Below are 13,231 nucleotides of genomic sequence, written 5' to 3'. Positions count from 1 at the left end.
GCAGCTGTGGTAAGACAATGCTTAAAGTGTGTGTGTGCCCCTCAGTGATCCAGCTCGATTTTTTCTCCACTGGGTCTAGAACCCCCAACCTTGCAACTTTAAGCACTGCTTGTTGGGGTTGTTCAATGTTCAGCTTCAGAGTTCAGTGGACTGGTGGTCGTCTGTGCAATTAAACCTCCTTCACTTGTACCCTTATGGATAGAGAGCAGTTGGGGTGTGTGTGTGTAGCATTAGCCCTCCAATATTACAGTGGCCCAACCTTCCTCCTCTTCAAAACCAGCAGGTGGTGTTCGTAATTCATTGGCTAAATTCAGCAGCAAGGCCAGCTAAGGTGGATGACTAGCTTTTCTCTCACCTGTAAGCACTGGAGGTTGTGTTTTGCACCACTGGAAACAAAGCAGGAATCTTCTCTGCCTGTTATACAGTCTCAGAAACATTCATTTTTCACTAAGGCTATGTCTACACTACGAGCTGGGGGTGTGATTCCCTACTTGTATACACATACTCGCACCAGTTCGCATCGAGCTAACGCCTTTTCCCACCACCTTTGTGTACTCAGGGGGCAACCTCAGCCTAACCAAAAAGTGGGGGTACCAAGGGTCTTTCCATTGGAAGCAGTGAAAGAAACACGCCCCCACCCCAACATCCCAGTGGTGAAAGTGCATAATCAGTCATCTAAGGTATTTAAAAATGTATGGTTGTAAAAGATGCCTTTGAGACCAAATTAACCCTTTCCTCTCATGCACCTCCCCACACCTGATGTGCACAGTTTGCCAGCAGATCCATTTATTTATCTCAATCCTGCCTGCAAATAGTTTAGCCAAAATATGCCATGATCACAACTGGGAAAGAGTACGCTAGACACACACAGATACCCTTGGAAAGAGGGAGGGGGTGTTGCTCATGGGAGGGCTATGAGAGAGTTTGTGGGAGGGGGAGTTTCCCAGCAGTAGCAGCCAGGTTTGCAGGTATAAGACGAAAGCTAGAATTTCAGTGTCATTGACACCCAGAAAGAGGGGTGGGGTGGAGGGAGATCTCTGCTTTATAAAAGGGTTTCAGCCACCAACACTGAGCAAGAGGCAGGTCTGATCCTCCCTACAAGCACCTGGGAAGCCAGAGCCCAAGGATGAAGGTTTATGCAGTGACCACCATTGCTGTCCTCTTGGTGCAGCTCTCGTTCCTGGTTCAGGCTGGGGATGAGAAAGGGTTGGTAGCTCCAGAGAAGCAGGTGGGGGCTGAGAGAGGGAGAAAGCACCTCAGCCATCAGATGGAGGAGAGAAAGCTCCAAAAGGCAGCTCAGTGAGGTGTCAGCCTGCTGCCAGAGTGCAGAAGAAGGCAGGAGAAGATGGAGTTGGAGCCAGGTCCCACAGCAAACTGCTGAGCAAGCCACAACGAGAAAGCAGTAAACAGAAGGCCACTAGCAAGCTGCAGCCCCCCAAGAGCAAGAGCCCAGCATCCAGCAACCACTTGGAAGGCCATGGGAAATTCAATACTGACACTGTGAGTATAACACCACACCACTGCCCCCAGCCTGTGTCTTGCTTCCACCTCAGAACCTGTCCCTGTCTAACAGCTGCCTCTGGGGTGGTGGGGAGGTGGCCCTGGTTCATCTCATCAGAAGGTGAAATAAAAACCAATGATTAAGGTCTGGAGAGACAACAAGATAGGATGGCTGATGGTTGTCCTCCCGGCCATCCCATCCTGAAGGAGCCAGCATACTGAGGGTTCGTATGGGAGAGTCAGAGCGAAAGAGTTCTTGGGGGTCTCTGTGCCTGCCTAACGATCAACTAAAGCCATCAAGTGGTTCTCCTAGTCTGTGTGGTATGTGCGCATACAGTGTTGTGATCCAGTCTAGTTAATCTGTCTGCAGGGCTTAAAGTGGTCTCACCGAAGATCTGGGTCTGTCATTCACTAGCTCATAATCAAATTACAGCTTTTTTTCAATATTTCTAGGGAGATGGGGAGATTAATACTTTAATACTAAACAGCAGCCATAGCTCAGATAGGAGTGTGAGATGGCCTATCTTTGCCAGTCAGGAACCTCTACTCCCGGCTTGTAGGTCAGCCAGGGATGGGTGCAGAGCACTGACACAGCAGAGCTTGTCTGTTCTTAGAGTCCAGCATAAACAGACGAGCCCAGTTCTAAGCTGGAAATGCAAGAAGAAGTGTACAGAAATCTCATTCCCAGGCCAGTAGTTCCCATCTAAACAAATGCGTTATGATTAAAACAGAGTGAATAATTTGATTTTTCGGTTTGGTGGCTGAACCAAAAAAATCCCCCTCAAAATATTCAGTTTGTTTTAAACCAAAACGGGGGTTTTCCCCCCAGTGTTCCCTTGCCAAAACAAGACAAAAACATAAATTTTCTTCAGGTCGAATGAAACGTTTTGAATGTCGCTTCAAAACAACATTTCCTAAATGACATGTTGACACAGTTCATTTTGAAAAATGTCAGAAGGAAATTTTCAACATTTTAAAATTTTTTTTTCAGCTGAAACTATTCACTGACTTTGCCCCAAATTCATGAACAGTTTTGGGTCCCTGAATAAAACATTATTTGGCAAATTTACTATTGGTTGAAAAAAATTCACCTCACACTAATTATGGCACCGTTGCTGGTACCATTCACCAACATAGTTTCAAAACTACAAGTGCCTGGACCTGGGCAGCTAAATATCAACTTTAAGCATCTAAGTTTAAAAATAGCATCTTGACAGAGCAGGTAGCTTATAGGGGCTGTAGCCCCTGGGGGCTGAGCTCCATCTCCAATCGCGGTGCTACTATGGACTCATTGAATACCTGACTTGCATCACATCTCACCACAGTGGTCTCACATCTGCCACTCAGCTTCACCCAGGCCACTTTAAACTTTGGTATCTGTGTAATGTGGGTCATCCAGCCTTGGCCAATCTATAGTGACAGGGTTTGCTTTATACCAGTATGGACCACCATCAGTGCCTCATCATAAGGCTGGAAACACAGCTTCTCCTTAGACCCTATGACATAGTGTGATGGAGCCACCATCCCACATTGGCAGAGAAGGGGTTAACAGAGCACTGGGGAGGCTGTGTGGGACACAGCCAATAGGAGAGGGACTGTGAGGGACAGCCAATCAGGGCCCAGAAGGTCCATATAAAAGAGAGTTGCAGGGTAGGGGCAGTTGCTGCTGAGAGCCAAGGGAGTAAGGACTGTGTGCCTAGATGGTTGAGTGAACTGTAAGCACCTTGGACAGGGCAGTGACTAGTTCCCCCCACCCACTCACCAGTGGGGAAGTGTTGGGACTGTTGGACAGAGATATTCTTCTCCCCCACATCCCAGAAGGGGGGAAAAGTGGATGGCGACCTAACTGGGGGCTGAGTTGAAGAGAGGATGCTGTGGTTTTGGGAGCTGAGAGAGGAGCCATAGTCAGAAGCAGAGACAGAGTGCTGGTGTGCACACCATGGACGTGGGCATTGGCCTCAAGCTAATTCCCAACACGACGAGGAGGAGGCATCAGTGACACACAGCCTCTGCTGTCTGTCAATAGATCAAACTTATCCTACTCAGTATTAACAATCAAAGTCAAATTAGAGTTGCATTTAAACAGGATACTGTTTAACAGAACGAAGAAATGGATAAACCAAGAAATACGATAAGGAAAGGATCTCCTTGAACCTTGTCTAGGTAATGACTGCACAAACCCAGCTGCCATGGGTTGTAATTGCAAATATTAAAGGGTGGTAGAGGTAACTGTACAAGCCAGAGTCCCCTGTCTGCACCTTTTGTTTTTCCCCCTTTGCCCTCCCCAGTTCAATGGCAGGTGCCCAGGAGAGAGCTGATCAACAACGTCTCCCACAATTGCATGTCCTCCTTCCTGGAAGGGACTGTTTCTTATCTAATCAAACCAGCTCATTGTCCATATCCTTGCACTGGGTGTCCACATGTAGTATTTTCAGTTCATCCAGGCCTACTCAGACTTCTTCCTCCTAGCTCTCTACATCGGAGCTCAACTCTATAGAGAAATGGGTAGTTTCTTCTTGCAGGTTCATTCCAGCAAATTTCAAATGGATGAGGTTATATATATATAGAGAGAGAGAGAGAGAGAATGATAACTCCTCTCTATAGGCACACTGTTTTATCACAGTAAACAACACCACAGCACAAGTTATGTGGCTGTACTAGATAGCGAGGTGCACTGGGAGGCACAGTATTGATGGAAGAGAGCTACGCCACTTGGAGAGAGCAGGGATCTAGCACCATGCTCCTTCCTTCAGTCTCATTTGAGTTATGGCTTTTAGAATTTTTTTTTGCTTGTTATATTGTTTATAAAAATGGGAACTGAAGCCCCCAGACCTTTCTAGATCCTTGTAATCTACCATTTTCTGTCTCTTAAATAGAGCCAAGGCCTAGCTAATGTAGATTGTACATCCAGACCATTTAAGAACAATAAATTGAGGAGCCCAGAACAGGCAGCAAATGCTCATCACCTTATTGCACAGTCAACTTTGCAACTTGGCTCATTTTCTCCTGGATTCATTAAAGATCCCTCCAGCTGCCTGGGAGAGATTAAGTGGATCTTCTGAGCTCATCTAATTTCCAAACATCCTACTGCTGTCAACTTGCAAGTGCTGGAGACAATGGCCCACCACAAGTGCAATCCTGGAGATTGACTCACTGACACGGATAAAACTGAATAATGAACTGAATGGCTTTGCGCAGCTCAGTTTAGAAGCCAGCCACAATTAGTAATGGCACAGTAGCCGTACAGCTTTAAACAGAAGCTCCCTTTAGTGGCTTTGGGGTCGATATTAGGAGCCCACCTGCCCTTTGTGCCTGTGAAAAATCGACCCTTTTGCCTCTGCCAGGAAAGTAGTTAGCTTTAAGAGAAGCTGCTGTCATGTTTCAGCCCTGGGGCAAGTAATTAAATGTGGTAGTAGCTAAGCCACCTACACAAGATAGGTCTGTTATATAATTTGCTAAATTAAAAACAGGAAGGAGCTGGTTTTTTATGAAGTCCATGTGGCGCTAGCCTTATTGGTCCCAATTATTGATTTGCAGCTATGCCTAGAGATGAGGAGAACTTTATTTGGATGAATTATTATTTGCATTGCTGTAGCTCCGAGAGGCCCCACAGCACTAGGCACCATGCGCACTTTACCAAAAAGACAGTCCTGGCCCAGATCAATCCAGGTTTTGAGGACTCTGAAATCCTCACCCTGCAACATTAGAGAGTTTAAGAAGAAAGTGAGCACCACCAAGGACGAGGAGGGAGGAATCAGGGGCTCAGTTCCACCTCAAAATGTTTAAATATTAACCTGAAGTGCAGAGATGGGTCTTAACTAAACCTCCAACTGTGGAAACCCCAAACTTTGGAGTGAAGGGAGCTTTGGAATTTGACTCTAGATCCCGATGTCATGTCTGTTCCTCAGTGCTAGAGCAAGCCAAACCAAACCCTCGGAGCCAAATACTGGGGGTAGAAGGAGGAAATGAAATTTGGATCAGGATCCACACTTTCATGGCTCAGGCCTATGCAGAAAGGCAATGTTTATGTTTAGAGATAACCCTCCCCTCAACTGTGGGGAATTCAGTGCACTTACTAGTGCAACCACTAGAAACCTGAATTAAAGTTCAGTATAGTTTGAGGGTGTGGGGATCACTTGGGCTGGGAGTTGGTTGCAGAGGGAGTGGGTTGGTATGACAGCCTCTCTCTCTTTCTCCTTCCATTATTCCTGTCCCGGGATTCAGGCTAAGACCTGCCAGAAACCCTCAGACTGTGATGGCTGCCTTGGCCTCTACACCTGCAAACTGCCTCAGGGGAAGTGTGGTTTGAAAGCTGTTTCCAGGAAAACAGGTACTGTACAACTCCCATGTCAGCCAGCCCAATGCAGCAATGAATGCGTCAGGGGCCCATTACAGATGACCAGATGGTAGGGGCTTTACGCATGTCACTTAAAAAACCCAATGCCAAAATGCCACACTGGACTTTTTCAAAACCTCTCCTCGTGTCGCACATAGCAGCTCCTCCGAGCTTCAGCAAGTGAGCTACAGGCAGGGCAGTAATGGGGGGCCCTAGCTAGCTTCCGTTAACTCTGTAGTGAAGACAAGCCCTGAGTGATTTGGGTTGCAAAATTAAGCACTCAAGTTAGGAAATGCCAGAATTAAGCTGGCGTGTGCAACCATCATTAAGCCCCCTTGAGCCTATGTGCACTAAGATACAGCTTTTAACTAGGATCACATACTAGTTTTTTCCTCAGGCTGACTGCTACATTAGCTAACATGATTGTAAATGTGTTACACTGCATCTAGCTTAGCCTTAGCTGCTAATTGGTGTTTCAAATGGGGTTAGTTACCCTGGGGTAAGTAAAACAAAACAAAAAACAAAAAAACCCCTCCAATCAAACAGACCACCACCTTTTTTCCTGAGCCTGGTTTACACTCAGAAGTATACTAAGGCCTGGTCTACACCTAAAACTTAGGTCAACCCAGCTACGTCACTCAGGGTTGGGAAAAATCCACCCCCAACAGACATAGCTAAACCAACCTAAGCCCTGGCCTAGACACCGTTAGCTTGACAGAAGAATTCTTCCAATAACTTAGCTACCACCTCTTGAGGGTGTGAATTAATCACAATGACGGAAAAAACCCTCCCATCACTGCAGCAAGTGTCTACGCTATGGTGCTACAGTGGCACAGCTGCAGCACCATAGCTGTGCTGTTGTAGCATCTGTAGTGTAGACAAGCCATAGGAGTGATTTTAAACAGATTTAATGAAACTAGTGCAAAACCCTGTGTGGACACTCTAGTCCAGAACACCAAAAGACCAACAGAATCCCAGTGTAAGTGTTCTTTGTGAAGTCATAGGAACAACATCGGGAGACCTTAAACAGCATATCTATCTACTGTCATAATAAAATTTGGATATTCTAAAACCTGTTTTCTGTAGGAACAATTTTTCTGTGTAACCTAAGGTCTGAACTTAAACCAGTATAGTTACATGGACATAACACCACCACGTGGACAGTCTTATTCCAGCATAAGAGCACCTTTTTTTAGTTTTTCTTTGTGTCGCTTAGAAAGGGATTAAGCTAAACTGCAAAAAGCCATTCCTATACTGGAATAAGAGTGTCCACACACAGGGGTTTATACTAGTATAACTATACTATGGCAAAACTCTCCCATGTAGACAAGCTCCAAGTAGCTGCATTTTAGACTTTAACTTAGATTATTCAAGCTGAGTCCTCACCCTGTGCGATTTAGTGTTGTGTGTGGTGCAGTCCTGACTTGTGCCTTTAGAGGGCAGTCTTTTGGGGGCAATTTAATAGGTCAGCTAGAGTAAGTCTGCGCTTGGAGCTTGGGGAGACATACTCAAGCTAGGCTTGATCAGAGCTAGTGCGCTAAAAATAGAGCATAGCTGCAGCAGCGCGGCAGGCAGCCACCCCCAGTACATGCCTATCGTCTTGGATGGGTTAAGTACTTAGGGCAGCTAGCCCATCCCACCACTTGCGCTGCCGGCAGCCACGCGATTTTTAGCTAGCTTAGCTTGATCAGAGCTAGCACAAGTATGTCTCCTCAAGCTGGGAAACACCCCCACCCCAGCTCCAAGTGTAGACATACTTTCAGAGCAGAGGAAGACTCTGCCTGGCTAAGTGGAGTGTGCACAGCCTTGTGGTGTTTACAGAAAAGTACATGTGAAGAGTGTCCTGTCCCTTTGAAGGCCAAACACAAAATAGGGGTTTCCTCAGCTAAACTGATGGCATAAGGCCTGGCTTGCTGCAACCAAGTCCAAAGAAAGATCTAAAGGCCAGCTCCTCTCAGTCAAGTTCCAGAGGGGATGAGGGCATGATCTGACCTAAGCCCCCAGCCTCTCTAAACAGCCTGACTCTCACTGGCAAACTCAGTGCTCAATTTCCCACAGCATATCCTTATTAAAGGGTAGTGAGGGAATTGATTAATTCGCCAGAGCTGGCTCAACCTTGCTCGCCTTGCAAGTGTCTGCACTCAGGGCAGCAGAACTACAATCCTTTATTTAACATGAAACCCCTTCCCTATCAACCCCTGGACCAGATCTGCATAGCCTGTCACAGGCAGGGACCTGTGAAGCACATATATATTCTGTAAGGGCCCCAACCATTCATAGTGCCATATAAATCAATTTTTTAAAAAAGATCTGTGGAAAGATGCTGCTGCTTTCCTTAGATTTGTAATAAGATCTCAGATTTGTCCTCTGACCCTCCATCCCATCACAAGATGCTAAGCATGTCAGTGTAAGCAAGGTGAGGAGGAAAGATGGTCTTGAGGTTTAGACACTGGAGTAGCAGTCAGGAGACTTTGGCTCTATTCCCAGATCTGCACAGGTGTCTTGTGTGAACTTGGGAAACCGCTCTGTGCATCAGTTTCCTCATTTGCATAATGAACATAAAAGCTACCTTACTTTAGCTTTATTAATTACTGATAGGAAGGTAGTTAATTACTTACTGGTAATTAATTACTGGTAGGAAGCTTAATTAATTACTGATTGTAAAGCAAATTGAGATTAGGGGATGGAAAACATTATAGAAATGCTGAGTATTATGAATACAGAAGCAAACAAATGTTGTCTATATGAATTTGCTATAGGTGTTTAAGGATAGATGTTACTAGAGCTCATTTTTTAAATTTTAACTTATTTACACATTGACTGCTTCTGTTTCTTTGACTGGCAGCTCCGTTAGCTCTAAACAAATCAATACAAGCCCCAAGCCTGAAGGAGGAATACAACTGAGATTATAGCGAATCAATTCCTCATCATGCTTATTTCTTTGTGTGTGTTTTTTCTCTGTAGGTGGATTCTACCAATGCATACAAAACACCTGAGGTACTTGATCCTGCTAACCCTTGAATGACACAGCACGATACCAAGATAGAAAAGTCGTACTGCAGCCTAGAGCCCCAAACTTTCTGTATTTCTTCATAGCTCTCATTTTAAATGTTGAACTAAAAACTTCAAAGCTGTAAGAATTCCATACAAGAAACATTTCAGTCTTGTTTTTCACAGTCTTCAACATTGCATATGGTACATAGATTTGAATTGCTCTTTCCTTAAGTCTACCAATGAAACTATTTCAGTGGCTACTGAGCCCCTGGGCTTTAGGAGCACATTTACATTAGTCTTGCTAAACATAGGCCACAAAGTAAGAGGAACATGGCTGTAATTATTACTCCTGAGGGCATTCTGCACCAAAAAAATAAAAATTATGTGCACAATATCTTAAAATTCTGCAAATTATATTTGTTAATAAATAAATGTGGCTCCAGCATGGCAGTGGGGAGCACAGGCCACTGGCTGCATTGAGGTGGGAGATCACCCGAAAGCCCCCACCTCTCCCGTACAGGAACTCGGCAGTGAGGCTTCACCTGACCCTGACAGTGCAAGGGCTGGGCTAGCCCCAGAGACACCCTGGGGCCCGGTCCCTCTGCACCAGGCGCACGAGGTGTAGGTGGGCAGGCTCAACCCAGCAGGATCCAATTGTGGAGGGGCTTAGTGGGGGGGGATCCAGGTGTGGTTGAGAGGTTTCTGTGTGGGGCAATCTGGGTGCGGGAGGCTCAGTGTAAGATTAGGATAAACAGGGGCTAGTTGTGGGTTTCTGGGTGCAGGCACAATGGGACTCTGCAGGGGATCCAGGTGAAGGTGGTTGGGGCTCAGCGGGGGGGGGTCTGGGTGTGGGGGGCTTAGTGGTGGGCTGCGGGTGTTGGGAGAGTGGGGCTTGATGGGGTGAGGGTCCAGGTGCAGTTGGTTGGGGCTCAGTGGGGTGTGGAAGGCTCATTGGAGGGGTCAGTGGTAGGGCTTGTCCTAAGGTGAGGGTTCGATGGGCTTGCGTAACGGGGGAGCCCCAGCTGCTGCCGAGGGGATGCTGCTTGCTGGGCTCCCACTTCCCCCATCGATTCCTCTATCCCCGTTTCTTCTCCATCCCCCTCCCTTCACTCCCACATTCCCCTCCCCCAACCCTATTCCACCCCCTTCCTTCCCCACTGCCTCTTCTGCTCACCACCTCACCCTCCCTTTCCTCTTCCCCCCCACCCCTCCGCTTACCCAGCCCCACCACTGGCACTCACTGTTGCAGAGAAAACAGGAAGGCGCCCACCTCGCAGAAGGGGAGCACAACTTGCACTAGGACCCAGGAGGCGGCGTTCAGCTGCAGAGGCAGCAGAGTGCAGAGGCAGCCTCCTTCAGCTGGACAGCTCTGCTTGTACAGAAATGGGGGGGGGGGGCAGTGGCACATAACCCTGTGTGCCCCCACCATGCCTCACCTCTGTTTGGGGGGCGGTAATCCCCCTCCCCCCCAAAACCTGTGCCCATGGTTGTCCCACCCCCACCCTCCGCGCGGCTTCCCTGCCGTTTTCTGCAGGCGCACAGTCACGCAGAAACCCCCCAGGAGTCAATTATGGCCTGCTTTATCCTGGCTGCTGTCAGGGGTGTTTCGCTAAAAGCTGCCTGGTTCACAACACCAGTTTCAGCATGTCCATCTGCAAAATAAACATGAATCTAGAAGGCAGTTAGCATTTTGAACACGTCTGGAAACTTTCCTAGTTCTTCCCCCACTCTGGCTCCAATACAGCAAAGTACCCGAGCACGTGCTTATGTCCCACTGACTTCAAATGTACTTTACTCAGCTAAGCATTTGTGATGTCTAGCAGCAACTCTGGGTGTGCCATTGGGAGCGGAAACATAACTTGAGACCTGGGGGTCTAACAGCATGAGCCTCTGTTACCTGCTCTAAGAGACCCAGATTTGTTCACCAATGCCCTAGCATGTTCATCAACCGCCCTATGTGGCCCTAGAGGGGAACAGAACACTGCACTGCACAGGGGTGGGTTAGCCATGTGCTTTACTGCATCTGTAAGTGTTTGGCTGGCCTGGGGCCTGTAACACTCGTTTCTCCCCATTTATCTATCACTACATTTCCCTGACCCTTTTTTTTTAAATATAGAGAAACAGCTTTAGGTTAGTGAGGATAAACTTTTCAGTGGAAATCGCCACAGCAGGAGTCCACCAAGATTTTTGGTAGCTGCAAAGTTCTTTTGATCGCTTCCAAAATTACTCTTTACAACTCCCAGAATCCGAGAGTTCTTGGGGATGAAGAAGGTCCATAATCTTGATCCAATCTCACTTAAGTAAGTCAGAGTTTTCCAACCGACTTCAGCGGACAGTGGATTGGACTCCTAGTGCCTCATCCCTGCTTTGTGTGTGTACATTCACACATCGCTCATATCTGACAAGTCCTTGCAGTAGTCACACACTTTGATTACAGATCTGGATTCTGAGCCCCACCCCACCACCTGTCGACATACACAAGGTTTCAGGATATTTGGACTAAAATGGTTGAGGTCTCCCTGTAGTTGACTCTAGAAATGAGTACACTGTAAACAATCCCAAGAATGCTTGATTTCTTTGGTTTATAATGAACAGGGGACTCTCTTCAGGCCGTTGCAAATGATGTTATAGCCCACAGTTGTCTCTAACTTTTTTTCCTGATTATTTGTTTGATTGCATTATTGTGGACAGCTTGCATCTCTTGCAATACAGAACAAAATCAGTGACTTCAAGTGAGCCATTCATCTAACCCACTAGAAGTCACTGCTTGCAAATGTCATTGATTTTCAAATGGCAGGTGGAAGATATGTAGCTTATCTGTCCTATACAGAATGATTGTAAGTGACAGTTCTTGGAAGTGGAATCTGACATGAAGACCCAGGGCATGGATTTGTCCAGGTCTATGGGAAAGCTTCTAAATAAAGCAAAATGATACTTGCCACTTGCTGTATTATTTTACATTAATTAAGTGAATTTAATGCTGGTGAAAGGTGCTACGCTGACAGCTCTAGAAACAGAAATTATCTGCAGATCAGAGACAGCAGCAGTTGATATCGATTCAACCCTGTTCTGGAGGAACGGCACCTAGCAGAGAAAGGGGAGTTTGAATCTCCATTCTCCTTTTGCCCCCATCAGCCTGTCTGCTGAGGCTACTGACAAGGCAGCCAGCAAACCACAAATGGGTGGTGGGGTTTGTGATGTTGGCACTTGCCCACTGGAAACTGGGCTGTTACACGATCGAGGTGCATAAAATAACGAATGGAACAGAGAAGATCAGTGGAGTTCTCCTCTCTACCCGCTTCAAGAACAAAGCACATTCAATTTAATTTGTAATTGATGGAAGGAAACAGGTTTAAAAAAACAAAACAAAACAAAAACCCCTATACACAATTAACCTTACATTATGCAGCGGGCCCCACTGATTTTTTGTGGATGCCACTACTGGCTTCTGTGGAAAATTGGAAATTAAGTAGCACTGAGTTTAAGCAGAGTGTACAGTACTTCTGAGAGCCAGGTGCCGAGCGTCCCAATTCGGGCACCCTAAAATAGCTGCACCGAAAGCAGAGGGGGTGATTAAGATGACAAGCCTCTATCAGCTTTGAGCCTGGACTGCAGGCTTCTAATTCCAGCTCTCCCCATTCCAGCATATGCAGAAGGCTGATGACAGTCTTCTCACATGAACAACAAAGCAGAGCCACATCATGCCCATCCTCAAACAATCCCACAGGCTCACTATTCCCTTCAAAATCACCTGCCTTGTTTTTAAATCCCCTCATGGTCTTGCTTCAGACTACCTCAGGGGGCCTGTTCTCTGCCCATTCCCTTCTCACATCTAGCAACAGCTCCCTCTCACATTCCTACTGCATTTGATGCAAGAGCCTTCTCCTCTGCAGCTCCTACTGTCTGGAACAGTTTCTCTGTGGCCTCAACGCTCCCTCGTTTTATACCATCCAAAAACATATGCCTTACGCTTGCTTCAATTTCTGTCTTCCACTTCTCATCTAACTCAGTAAAGCATTTTGAGAGAGAGACCCCGATAAATGAAATAGTATTGTACCAAGTTTGGTAAAAAGTCAATAACTTTGGATATATTTAGTGTTACTAAACTACCTCTGCAAACCCAGTCTCCCAGGGGAAGGCTCTTTGGGAGTCTTAAACCCTGTTTTGCTGCTGCTCTAGCTCTTCCTGACATCCAGGGTTCCACTTTGCAGCTCTTAGGACCTGAAGGAAGTTTGTCTATTTACCACTGTCCCCATAATAATCATACCTGTATATTATGATTATCTCACATTTATACTGAGGTATTGCCCAGAGGCCAACCAGGAAGGAGGCCCAGTTATACTACACGCTGTACAAACACAGTGAATATATAAATTGATAAGCACCATACAGCTATTGGCT

The 13,231-nt window shown here is 46.5% G+C and overlaps 1 long non-coding RNA gene across 1 annotated transcript; it reads left to right on the top strand.

Moving 5' to 3' along the window:
- The first annotated feature begins 941 nt into the window (after positions 1-941).
- Positions 942-9,166, top strand: LOC125630476 (uncharacterized). The gene is made up of 3 exons (XR_007354678.2): positions 942-1,500; positions 5,725-5,830; positions 8,801-9,166. It is a non-coding gene; the product is annotated as an uncharacterized LOC125630476 (long non-coding RNA).
- Positions 9,167-13,231: the final 4,065 nt, after the last annotated feature.

The sequence above is a fragment of the Caretta caretta genome, chromosome 1 (assembly GCF_965140235.1).
Source record: "Caretta caretta isolate rCarCar2 chromosome 1, rCarCar1.hap1, whole genome shotgun sequence".
NCBI lineage: Eukaryota > Metazoa > Chordata > Testudines > Cheloniidae > Caretta > Caretta caretta.
This window is presented reverse-complemented; position numbering and strand designations above follow the sequence as displayed.